This window comes from Chinchilla lanigera, unplaced genomic scaffold, assembly GCF_000276665.1.
Source record: "Chinchilla lanigera isolate Chin_1 unplaced genomic scaffold, ChiLan1.0 scaffold00033, whole genome shotgun sequence".
Lineage (NCBI taxonomy): Eukaryota > Metazoa > Chordata > Mammalia > Rodentia > Chinchillidae > Chinchilla > Chinchilla lanigera.
This window is the reverse complement of record NW_004955434.1, coordinates 2051612-2065007: the sequence shown is the minus strand read 5'-3', so window position 1 is coordinate 2065007 and position 13396 is coordinate 2051612. Positions and strand designations below refer to the sequence as shown.

The 13396-nt window shown below is 38.8% G+C and overlaps 1 protein-coding gene and 1 pseudogene across 9 annotated transcripts in view; one reads left to right on the top strand and one right to left on the bottom strand.

The window, feature by feature from the left end:
- The window catches only part of Trpm3 (transient receptor potential cation channel, subfamily M, member 3), a 526019-nt gene that overhangs the window by 478820 nt on the left and 33803 nt on the right, over positions 1–13396 (bottom strand). The window lies entirely within an intron of this gene.
- On the top strand, positions 953–1301 carry LOC102028224 (annotated as a pseudogene).

Here is a 13396-nt window from a genome sequence, read left to right as displayed (position 1 = left end):
TTGTTCATAAACTCTCTGCCTACCCCTATGTCTTCAAGGTTTTTAACCTACTTTCTCTTCTAATAGATTTAGTGTTTCTGGTTTAATATTGAGATATGTGAACCATTTTGACTTGAGTTTGGTGCATGGTGATAGGCTTGGGTCTATTTTCATTCTTTGTCAGGTAGCAAGCCAATTTTTCTAGCACCATTTATTAAAGAGGCTATTGTTCTTCCAGTGAGTTTGTTTGGCCCCTTTGTTAATGATTAGGTGGCTGGGTGTGTTTTGGATTGTGGCCATTTCTTCCAGTCTGTTCCATTGATCCTCAGGTCTGTTTTTTAGCCAGTATCAGGCTGATTTTATGACAGTAGCTTTGTAGTATAATTTCAGGTCAGGGTTTGTGATTCCAGCTGACATATCCTTGTTGCCCAGGATTGCTTTTGCTATTCTGGGTCTCTTCTGGTGGAAGGTCTTTCATTCTTAATTGTTCCAAGATAATAAAATTAGTATGTGTTTATAGTAAGTTTGTTTTCAGCTTTAAAATTCTGTAATGCTGTTTTACCCTATTTCCATCTTTGAAAGAGAATTGCTTTTTGAAGTCACTCCATTCTAATTTTTTTTTGTGCTTGTACATTGAAACCAATGATAGCATAACAAGCAGAGAGACAGAAAGAGTAGGTAAAAGTGTACTAGAGACTGGGGTTAAGAGAGAGGAGTAGACAGCTTCTGATAGATTATTCTCCCCTTTCTCTAGTAAAAAAATAATAATCCTGGCACTATTTTAGCTGCTTGTAGGTTAAAAGACTACCTCACATATCTCCTAAATTTGTAAATTATAAATCAAGATATTTCAAAACCAAAAATCCATTCAGGGTTATCTTTTTGTTCAGACATATAAATTAACATTTAAAAAATATTTCTCGCTCCCCGGGCATCTTGGCAGCTGCTCCTGGCTGAGGGCCATCCTCACCTGAGGCAGGAAGATGGTGGCCGCAAAGAAGATGAAAAAATCTCTGGAGTCCATCAACTCTTGGCTCCAACTTGTTATGAAAAATTGGAAGTACGTGCTGGGGTAGAAGAAGATGACCAGACCAGGCAAAGCAAAATTGGTCATCCTTGCTAACAACTGCCCAGCTTTGAGGAAATCTAAAAGAGAGTTGTATGCCATGTTGGCCAAAACTGGTGTCCACCACTACAGCGGCAATAATATTGAACTGGGTACAGCGTGTGGAAAATACTACAGAGTACGCACACTGGCAATCATTGAGCCAGGTGATTGTGATATCAATAAAAGTATGCCAGAACAGACAGGTGAAAAATAAGCCATGCAAAATTTTTCATTAATAAAGCTTGCCAGAGCTTGAAAACCAGTACAAAGTAGTAATAAAATTATTCCATAAATATAGAATCTTAGAGTGAAATGCACTTTTTGTGTGTGCACATGTGTGTGCATGTTCTTGAAGACTGAATGCAGGGCTTCTGCATCCATCATAGCTAACTGTGCTACCACTGAAGTATATCCCTGACCTTTATAATATTTATTTTGAGAAAAGGTCTTGCTAAGTTGCCCAGGCTGGTCTCGAATTTGCCGTTCTCCTGCTTTAGCCTCTGGAGTAGCTGGGATTGCAGGCGTGTGTTACCACACCCAGCTTAGAACTCGTACCACAACGGATGACTTAGACATCACAACCACTGCCTCAGTCCCCTGCTGAAGATATCCAGGGATGAGAACTCTGCTTCTCACTCTGCAGGCCCCTACCGCAGGTGTCTAGAGCACCCTGGGGCTCCCATCTGTAAGGTGCCCATCAAGATCTTATGGCTGGTGTCAGAGGCAAGAGCTCTGCATTAATGAAGCACAGCACAGTACAGCAGCAGCATCTGGCACAGCGGAGCCCTCATGGGTGAATTTCAAATTGTCAAGGAGAAGTGAAGCAGAGTGGTAAAGCATTCTGCATACGGGTAGCAACCATCAAAGGGTAATTGCTAAGGTTTTTCTTAGTGGGAATCTATCTCCCAAAAACATCCAGCAACTATTCAAGCAACAAATACAATTCCATATTTACAAAAAGGTTCTCACAAGTAGGCAGAGTCATCATGTCCCTTTTCCTTGATAAGAGCCTTCTCTTCCAACAGTTTCCAGACCATCACTGTCCTGGCTGACTACGATTCCACCCGCCTCATGATCATCAGGTCCTCCCAGAAAGTGTGCTCCAAGACTGTTGCACTGCTCTTATTTGCCTGGACCAGGACAAATGCATCGACATAACTGCTTGCTTTATAAATGAAGGAACCTGAAGGCACAGCTTTGACTAATTGTCTCTCAAACTACAACTTGATCTAAATTTAAGCTCAAGGCTGGCTCTAGTACTCACCCACTCTGTGATCTTAGAAAATTTATGTAATTTCTTCATGCCCCAGTATCAAATAAGGCTAGTGACTACCTAGTTCATGGGATTACCTTGAGGACTGAAAGAATATTAAACATAGTGCCGAGTGGGGTGTACAGGAAATGCTTATAAATGTTTGGTACTATAGTAATATGGTCAATCACATATAATTATTTCAAAAGGTCCAATTGCAGACTTTTGATTCACACCTACAGGATATAATCTAACTTCTCCATTTCTTTTTTTGAAACAAGCTTCATAAAAAATTTACTGTCATGATTCTCATTCTAAATTAAATTTTGCTTAATGTCTGCTGACACTACCTTTCCACTCTGACTCACTAAGGAGCAACTTGAAATATCAAAACCTGAAAATACTATGCTTGCCACTTGCTTGTGCATAGGACATTTTATTCTTTAACTAGTTGATAGCTGTAAAGTCATACTGATTGTATGAAGGGCTATATAAAGGAGGGCAAATTTCTATTGTTTGATACCCAGAATTCCTTTCACCCCACTTCTGGTGAGTGAGCCCCAACCTGCTTAGAACTACCTCTCTCTCAGCCTCAGGTCCTATTCCTTAGCTAGGAAATTCATCCTAGCTCAGGGTTGGAGCATGTAATGTAGACTGTTGCCCATTAGAGCATCTCACACCATGTCCTGGGTCCTGTAACTAGAAACCCCAGGAGATTTAGGGGTTTGCAAAGTAATTAGCTCAGAGTTCCACAGGACCTGGTCAAAGCCTTTGAAGCACAGTGATATAAATTCAGACTTCTCACAATCATGTTGTTATAGTAGGAGACCCTGCCTGAGAATGGGTACATCTCAGAGGAAGAATAAGAGAAAGATGGAGCCAAAGAAATATCTACCTAAGCCCAGAAAGCTGCTGGGGTTTCCTATTATAGGACCTAGTATATATTTTCTATGCTTTATTGAATTTTCTGTAATTTACAATTTGTAACAAGCCATTACTGATATAAATGAAATTATCAGTTACATGAATTCCTAAAGAAAGTCAAGGACATAAAGCTTCAAAAAAGTTTCCAAGAATATTCTAGTATTGGAAAGTCAACAGAGAGAAAGAATTTGGAATATTGTGAAAGACAAGGGCATATAAGAATGATAATTTTTTTTTAAATTTGGGTCTCCCAAATGTAAAATAGTATAATGACTTTAGTTTCTAGGTATCTGAGCATAAACATACATTATTTATATTTCTACTTCATTTGTATGTCTGCTTCACTAGATCATCAATCAGATGTCTGTAGATAAAGATACAGCCACACCAGTCTGGAATTCTTGATTTGGATAAATAGTAAGTCCCTTTGGGGTCACGCCTTGCTCATTTGCAAATTTCCAGTCCATAATTAGACATAGGTACTCAATAAATGCTAAAATAAAACAAATTACTGTAGTAATAGGAAAAAAATACCCGGATACATTGATTTGTTTTCTTCCTTTTTTCCCAGTAGGAATCTGTTGCTTTGCCCTGAAGAGTCTGTACGGAGGGCAGGAAGGACAAAGCTGTCAATGCTGGGAAACAGGAGCGTGCCTAGACCCAGAGCTCCACTCCCATAGATTCGCTGCACTGAGCGGTGGCTTCCGGAGTTGTGCAGTGAGCAACCTGAACATTTTAAACTGTAGAAGAGAAAGCCACAGTGACTACGTATTCTTACGATGTGCTTGAAGAGATGTGGATTCATTGGAATTTAAATGTGACTTCTCACCTATTTCTTTTCCTACCAGCAGCAGGACTAACTTCTTGAACTTGCCAAGTATAGATTTTTCTCCTTTCCCTTCTTAATATGTCATAAATTATAAAACATGCTCAATTTGAAAGTTCAGGGCCCTGTTAAAAACATATTTACCAATGATATCAATTATATTCCCCATAATTATAATATTATTTCAAGAAAAAATAAAGACAAATTAAGTATTCAGTATCTTCCTGATATGATTCTAAATTTCTGAATTTGACACACACAGCATGCATTTAATTGGCAAAATTAAAGTTCTTTATTCTCTGGTTGTGATCATAATGTAGCTTCTATATTAAATATTGTGAAGAATTTATGAATGGTAAAATATAGACGTTCATTTCTTTATAAATATTTGGGGAACTTCATTTTCTATTTACTATGCTAGGTGCTGGGGATGCAAAAATGAACTGAATAGATGAGGGTCTTCTTATAGAAGTTATTTCTGACAGGCATTTAGGGTTGGAAAATTTAATCTTTTTGCCCTGCATGTTTTCATTTTTTAAGCTTGACTGCTTCTCTATGTCATCTCCATTTCCATGTGCTGTGCTGTGTTTCAGCCAATCCCTATCACTCGCACAAGACACAAGAGCTTAGCAAGAGGAATATAGTAAGAAAAAATCAGTTCAGAGTGAGGAGCACAGAGCAATGAGGAACAGAAGTTCAAACCTCTGCTCTCTAATTTGCTACTGGTGTAGCATGTAACTCTCTGAGCTTAGTTTTCTTGTAGATAAAAAGGGCAATCACATCATAGAATTGAAGAGAGAATTGAATGCATTAAATGAATAAAGGTGACTGCCTTGTGGTGCATTCAATACATTTATAAGGTACTAAGGACCAAACTTTCCATCTAGCTCAATCACTTACATCCTTAAGGAAACATCCATTCTCATACTAAACTGCTGACACTAACACTAGCATCATAGCACTGGTCTCATGGGATATAGTCAGGGCTCATAGCAAAAAGCAGGAAAGGATAGCTACAAAGCTCTCCAGTTTTTGGAAGCACACATGCTCTAGGAAGATCTGAAGCCCTTCATCCAAAATAACTAATTTGTATTCTGAAGAGAAACCACATCATCCTCATAGATGACTAGCTACAAAATGGACTGTAACCCAAACCATAGGAACTGTCTAAGCTTTTATCTCAAGCAGGGCTCAGAGGACACATAACTAGTTCCCTTCCTGTTTCTGGAGCTTCTGAGTTTCTGATTATATCCAGCTATTAAACCCTGTGACAAAAACTCTCTTGTTTTCACCCACAAAAGATTTGCTTATAAAATGAATCCAAAATAAGGCCCACTGACTCTGGAGTCACATAGAAGAAATGAAAACAATTAACAGATTCCTTTCTATTTTCTGAAAGAACTTGGCATTGGGAGGCAAGGTAAGGCCCAAAGGGACATCCCTTAAGTTAGGCTCTAGATAGGTTTCTTCAAGCTCTTAAACCACAAACTTAGGGAGAAGATAATTACCTCTTCTAATTTCCAGGAGAATTTAAGAATTTTCCATTTTGGTGTATTTTCTTCTAATAGCTATGAGGCTTTTTCTGCCACTCACACAGCCATGGAATGGGTACTGGAGATTTTTATCAGAATAAACTTCCTGTAGAATTACAATTCCCCACTTCCATAACTAGATAGGTTACCTGTAAAAACTGTAGTGGGTTGGTAGCTTTCTTTCCTAAAGACAAGTACAGTTTTATCCAGTTAATGTTAAACAAAGGAGGAATAATTTTCCAAGACTGTCTTTCTTCCTTGTAGGGGTCCAAACAGAAAATTGAGTGAAGCAAATGTTTCAAAAATAAGTTAATTTGCTTTCATCCAAAGATAAACTAGTGATCAGGAAAAAAAGTAAATTCAGAAAAATGTTACAAATGCTGTGCTTCTATCCAGAATCAGCAAGGAACAGGGTGTGGCTACTTTCTATTTCAATCAATGCTTACAGTTAACTGTCTTTCTCTCTAAGGATTAAAAATCGCTGGAACTACTTTGGCAATATCTGAAGGAAGAAGATAACTATGTCCATGTTCAAATTTTTAATGAACGGCCATTAGAAAAATGTGATATGAATCTAGAACCCTGACAGAATGCAAAGACCGCGTGCTACATTGCCTCTGGGTGCTGTGGAACCATGGCAGAAAGAAAATAAGACCTGTCCTGATAGGTGAGAAGCTTGTAACATCTTTATATATTATTGGAACCACCACATTCTGTGCCTGCATACATGGTACACACATACCACATGCATACACTAACTCAAGTAAACAAAACAGTGGAGAAAACAGTATAAGAATTTGCGTGACATTGGCATATTTTAATTACTTAGGGTGCTACAATATTTATCTCTGAACAAATAGTCTTTCATACTTAAAAACTGAAGTCCAGATCAGCTAGTTATCAACTGAATGACAGTTTTTGTAGTTTCCCTGAGTGAGTGGGAAAAAAACTATTTGGCACTATTTGAGAGAAAGTAAAAATTTATAATTCAAATGTAAGCAGACATTGCCTCTAGTACAGGTATTGGAGCTCTCCATTTGGCCATGGATAGCAGTCATTTCCTTGGTCCCGTATACCATTCTGGCTCAAGATAGCTGGTGCTTCAGAAAAGGAGGTGGAGAGGAAACCAATCCCTGTGAGTCATTTGGCCAGAACCAAGGCAACACTGACAATGTCCTATGTCCTTCCTGACTTTGGTAGCTTTCATGGTTTGTGGTCAAAAAATAGACTTCCTCTATAATGTTCCTTTGTATGAAAACATTCCATGCTCCCTGAAAAAAATGAAAAAACTTTGGAAGTATAGTCCATAATTTTATTGCATAATGATAGTTAACACTTTTAAATATACTTTTATATTTTCTCTCTCTCCAGCCAACATTTTATTTAAGTATACAAATATATGTATTGTTAATATAAGTACTAAGTCCCCAACTTGCAAATTTTTGAGTTGCAAACTTTCACAGGTATACTATACAGTAAAAGATTCACATGGTTAGCTTATAAATGAATGTCATGAACAATTCTCCTAGAATGGAACTCATTCATAAATTGGGGACTTACTGTACATGTCTGTGTAATATTTATCAACACATAATGCTATACACATTTAAAATACATATATATTTTATTAGTTTCTGTTTTCTTCCCAACCTTCCAAGTTGAAAATTCACTACTAAAAATTTTCTGACACCTCAAACTTTGTGTTCTACTATTGTGCACTGGCGCCATTGAATTTCTAAAACCAAACATATTCCCTGGGGCCTCAGGCACACATCCCAGTATTCAAGCTTATGTGTCTCTGCATGTTAACACCTAAAAATAGCTGGAATGGAAGTCCACATCTCAATAGTATAGTATAGAAGGGACTGATTATCCCAATATTGTAAGTGACAAAATAAACAAAGTATTGTTTTGAAAGTCATTGGTAAGAGATGAAGTGTTGTAAACCATCAGATAGTGGGGCCATAGGAGGATTTTAGATGTAGCTAGCAGCCAAATATCATAGCCCAAAGTTGGAGATGTGAGGAAAGGATCAGACGCATGGTCAAATGAGACCCATAAGTGACCAATAAGGGACCAATGCCCTGAAGCTATCTAGGATTCCTAAGTGCATCCTGTCATGGGAGGCAGAGAAGGGGAAGTAAAAACTTGCTCAATACTGGCAGGGAGTTTTTGGATACATCCTAACACCATGCTAAATATCACTGTGCAGTGACAGCTGTCGTCAATACTGGGGGAGGCACTCTGTACAGATTCACTTATTTCCTATTAGCTCCTATGTTAACATCACAGATTACCACTGATATCCTCCTCACTCTACTGACACAATCCCAAACCAAAATATAAAGAAAGGAAATTAAAGCAACAATTAAAAATAGGCAACAGAAATCAACAATTCTCTGTGTGCTCCTAGGGGCACCTCAGAATTAATTTATTTAGTGTTTAGGATAGTTTTTATACTACGCATTAGCCAGAAACCTTTAAAGAGTGACATGTTAAGCAGCCTGCTGGTTAGTTCCATATAGTATTCAGCTCAGTCCCACTGTAGACAATGCAAGCTAGCAGTGCGCACACACAGTGGAGAAGCGCCCCCTTTACCTAAGCTTTGCTAAACACATTCTTGTTACAGGTGATCTTGCAAAATCTTTAAGCCTCTCTTTGTTTTGAGTTAAGGATAAAATTGGACCAGATGACCACTTACATTCTTTTTAGGTCTAAAATTCTATATAGTCCCCATTGCCCTGACCACATTGGCCTGAGTATTTATGACATAATTGTCTGACTCTGTCTCATCCAGAAGATTCCCAATCCTCCTTAAGGGTGTTCTACAGATCTCTTAGAGATGCTTGAAGATTTAAGTGGCCAGTGAAAAATCCATGAGAGCATTTCGCAACTGTCATTACCTCCCGGGCTACCACTTCAGAACCGGTATTAGTGCCTTTCTAGTCAGCTACACTACCTTGTCTCTCAGAGTCAGCAGCATGGGTCTGGTGGCAATGGCAGGCTGGCCTGCTCAAATGAAAGGACAAGTGCTTGTTCCCCATCCCCAGGCCCTCACATCATAACACTGAAGCCAAACCCACGCTTGCTGGTGCATTTGTCCATTGGGTCTGCTGTGACAAAATGCTATACACTAGGTGGCTTTTATTTATTTCTCTCAGTTCTAAAGGCTGGAAAGTTCAAGGTCAAGGCACTGACAGACATTGTCAGGCAAAGACTGCCTTCTGGTTCATCAATGGTACCCTCTGGCTATATCCTTACTTGGTGAAAGTGACACAGCAGCTCCCTGGGACCTCTTTCATAAGGGCAACAAATTATCTTCCCAAAGGTCCTGCTTCCTAGTACTACTACCTTGTGGACTAGGATCTCAACATATGAACTTAGAAGAACCAACTATTTGGGCCACAGTAGTTGGTACTTCCAATATTTCAGGCACTTCATAAGAAAAGAGCTCCCCTACACCTTCCCACTGTTTAACTCATAATCCTTTCAGAACCACAGGGTTAGTACAATGCTACATGCCACATAACCCACCTCACCCTGCTGTGGTGTGGGGCCTTTTTATGGGTCAGTGGCTTATACATGATTTTACCTTCAGATGAGTTTTATTTTCCCAGGAAGTCTGAGGCCAACCCATTGTGCCAGTCATTTATATGCCAGAAGGAAATGCAACTTAGACTCTACCTGAGATCTAAATTATATGTGTGCTATGCTTCTGTGTTCCCTTTCATGCATTTAAACTTTTTTATGTGTTACTTTATTTGATCTCAATATCAATACTAGAAAGGAGATATCATTATTATTCTCTTTACAGATGGGAAAACTGAGGTTTGAAGAGATTAAGCAATTTATCCCAAGTTAACAATGATAGATGGGATTAGAACATATTCAGTCTGACCCAAAGCCTATGACACCCTGCCTGCCCACTGATGTATACAGATATACTAATTGTCTTATGTGTGTGATAATCTATTATAGTCTCTGCCATTATTTTACACTGGAAGTAGCTGAATATGCCTGCATTTTAAGACATTTCACTTGACACAGTAGGGTTTTAGGTCTTAATTGGCTACAATTCAAGGAATTGATATATTTTTGTTTCACTCTGTTTTGTAAAAATTAATTCAGTTTTTGATTCCTAATTTTCATATTCAAATTATAGCTCCCTTGATTAACAAATCATTTAATAAACAAATACTTGATTGCATATGATGAGCCAGACAATTTTGTTAGTCACTGAGGAAGAGTCAAAAATATTAAAGTCAATGTCTTCACCCGTAATGGGCACATGAAGCCATGCAACAACAGATGCATAATCATGAGATAAGAAACCATCAGACAACTAGAAGTAAAGGATGCTCAAACCTCTAGTCTCATTCCTTCACTTTCAGGAAGTGATGACCTCTGGAGGTACAGTCTAACTTTAAATCCTAGCTCTGCTACAATAGTTCGCTGAGTCTAATTAAGTGTAAGTTTCATTCTCTTAACTATCATTATCACTCCATACTCAAACTGTAGGTATATAATAAAGACTAAATTAGATGACATAAATAGATACCATATTACTTGACATACTGCACTCCAACTTCCCTTTATTCCCCATCAAAGTGTTTAGAACTTTTATTGACCTTTTTGTTGTAGATGATAGAAAACCATTTCTTTACTCAGTTATTACTCAACAAATATTTAAGCAAGGTTAGGGACCACAATGGTGGCAGCAGTGAAAGTAGTGAGTGGAGCAGCATCACCCTTCCTCCCCCATTCCTCTGACCAGTGGCTTGAGAGAGGGACACCAGTGCATGGATTTAAGCAGAATTGGGCCACATGGGACCAGTCTCCATGTACCACTGGAGAGGATTGAAGTGGGACTGAGCAGTCTTGGGCTGTCTCTGCAATGGGGCCAGAGCAGTGAATCAGCCCATAGCACACCACTCTACTCCACCCTGCAACAAGTGGTGCAAGTGGACAGAGACATGTCAGTGGAAGTGCAGCACAGGAAGATTGGCTTGGTTACTTTTCTCTTGTTGTTGAGACAAAACACCTGGTGCCCCAAATTTAGGAAGCAAAGGTTTATTTAGCTCACAGTTTGTAGAAGTTTCAGCCCATAATAAGCTGACTGCAAGACAGGGTGGCACATGGCAGAAGACAACAGTTCATGGAGGCAGAAAACAGAAAAAGCAACAATAGCAAAAGGGTGGAGCAGTAGAGAACAAGCCTCTTTCCCTCCTTTATACTGTATGCAAGCTACCTGCCCCAGGGCTAGTGCAGCACTCATACCCATAATTCAGCATTAGACTAGGAATCAATCATACACTCTAGAAGCCTGCCCCATGACTGCATGAGGCTTTGCGGGGACATCTAGACACAAACCATAACAAGGCTGTGCAAGGTCTGGGAGGAGCCAACTACATACAGGACTGTGAGCAGCCTCAGGCTGTCTCTGTCTGAGGGCACTTCAGCAAATGGGAGAGTGATGCAGAGACAACCAGAGAGGAGAGAGTGGGCCACCATGGGATCTCCAGAGGGTTACTGGCTTAAGACTGGCTCCAGCCCCCACATCTGGAGGCCAAGAGCAGCCCTACACCTATCACTAGTCCTACTGCAGGCTTGGCAGGGTTATCAGCACAGATCTGGGCTCTGACTTGGGCACTACCAGGAGAATTTTATTTTATTGTTTTGCTCACCTGTGTTCTCTCTTCCCTCAACTTTCTTTCTTAATGTTTTTATATTTTCAAGCAAGTGAACAATATTTCTAGTCTTTCTGGTTTGCTTTCATAGTCTGCTTTCTCCTTCATTCTTTCTCTCTTGTCCTCATCTCCAGTTTCCCAAAGCTTAGGTGATCATCCTTTGTCCTCCCACCTTGCTTCTACTGTATTTCTCTTTATTTATCTCTCTGCTTTGTCCTGTACCCCTCTTAAATCCCTCCTACAGGATAAAATCACGCAGCTATGGGGAAACTCATTGCATACAAGTTCTTGGTTTATGTTGGATTTTGTTATATAACTGTAGAGCTTGATCCTATGGTTAAAATAGTGTTATGGCTTGTGTTTAGATGTCTCCCCAAAGCCTCATGCAGTCTTAGATGGGGCTTTTTCAGAGGTGGCTGAATCTAGAGTATGTGACCCTGGGATTAAGAGTGTGAGATTATGAAACCAGTCCACTGAATGGCTTGCTACTGCCCTAATCCCAGTAGCCTAAACAGAATATAAAGGAGGCCAAAAGACACTGTTAAGGTCTCATGTTGCTTTTTCTGTCTTCTGCCCAAAAAATATGAATGGCTGCTATATGCCATCTGCCATATGCCACCCTGCCTTGGGGCCAGCCAATTATATACTGAAACCTATTCAAACTGTGAGCCAAATAAACCTTTCCCTCTTTAACTTTGGGTGCCAGATATTGTGTTTCAGCAATACAAGAAAAGTAACTAATACAGGTACCAAATTAATAGTTTCCACAGTTTGTCCTTTTCTAGACTGTGCTTGATGTTAATGTCATTCTCAATAGTATTACTTTAGTCATGGTGTCATAGCTGTTGTAATTAATTGTTATCCCTTGTATGACAACACTGTGATTATCTGGGGTCATGGTAATCACCATAGTCCTGTACTGAAGGACTGGGTGTTGAGCCAAAAAGATAGCAACTACTCGTCCCCAATAAATTGGGAAGGTAGGATTTGGTGACAGACATAAAGACCAAGAACCAGCTAAACATAGAAGACATCTCTGAGGAACAGACATTTCCTAGAGAAGCCTTGATACTACTGATAAAGTATCTACCAAAATCAATTTATAAGCATCAATAGAGAAAACAAATTAAAATAAAAATAGAAAATGACAAGACACAGAAGAAAAATACAACCCCAGACTGTCATTCCACCTAGGGCAAGTCCAGGGTACAAGAAGATAGGGGAAATCAGAAGCTATCCACATGAACTCTCTGAAATGGTAGTGGCAGAATTAAAATAAAACACTGCCCAAACCCCAGATAAATGAGGCTATAGAAAAAATGAGATTAGAAATAATCTCTCAGAAGCTTGAGGTGCAGCATAAAGTTCTTTATGTGTTCTAGTTCTGTTTTCTTGATGTAAGAATTCACTGCTATACATTTCCTTCTAAGGGCTGCTTTTATTGCATCCCACAGGTTCTGGTAAGTTGTATCTGCATTTTTGTTTGATTGTAAATATTGTTTAATTTCTTCTTTAATTCCATCTGTGACTCACTGGTTGTTCAGGAGGGTGTTATTTAATTTCCATATGTTTATGGAGGTTTAGCAATTTCTTTTCTCAATTATTTCCAATTTCATTGTACTATGGTCTGATAATATGCATGCGATAATTTCAATTCCTTTGCATTTATTTAAGCATGTTCTATGTACTAGTATGTGGTCTATTTTAGAGAACATCAACTACTTTGAGGATAACAATATGTGATATGACAGCCATTGTTAATTTCTTATCATTTTGTTTTGAAATTCTGTATAGCTTTTATTTTGGTGTTGTTTTGGTTTTGCCTTTGTTTTTGTTATTATGTTTCTGTTCTTTTCCCTTTAAAATAAAATAAAAGAAATTCTCAGGTAAGAAAAGATGTGACAATCAAAATGAACAACCTATCCAATGAATGTTGAGTAGACACTGATAATAAAATAGAGGAGGTTAGGAAAACAGTGGAAACCATGAATGCCTAACATAGGAGAGAAATGGAATTCATGAAACAGATTGAAACAGATATCTAGATTTAAAAGTCCACTGAAAATATATGCAGTCAGCTGGGCAGGG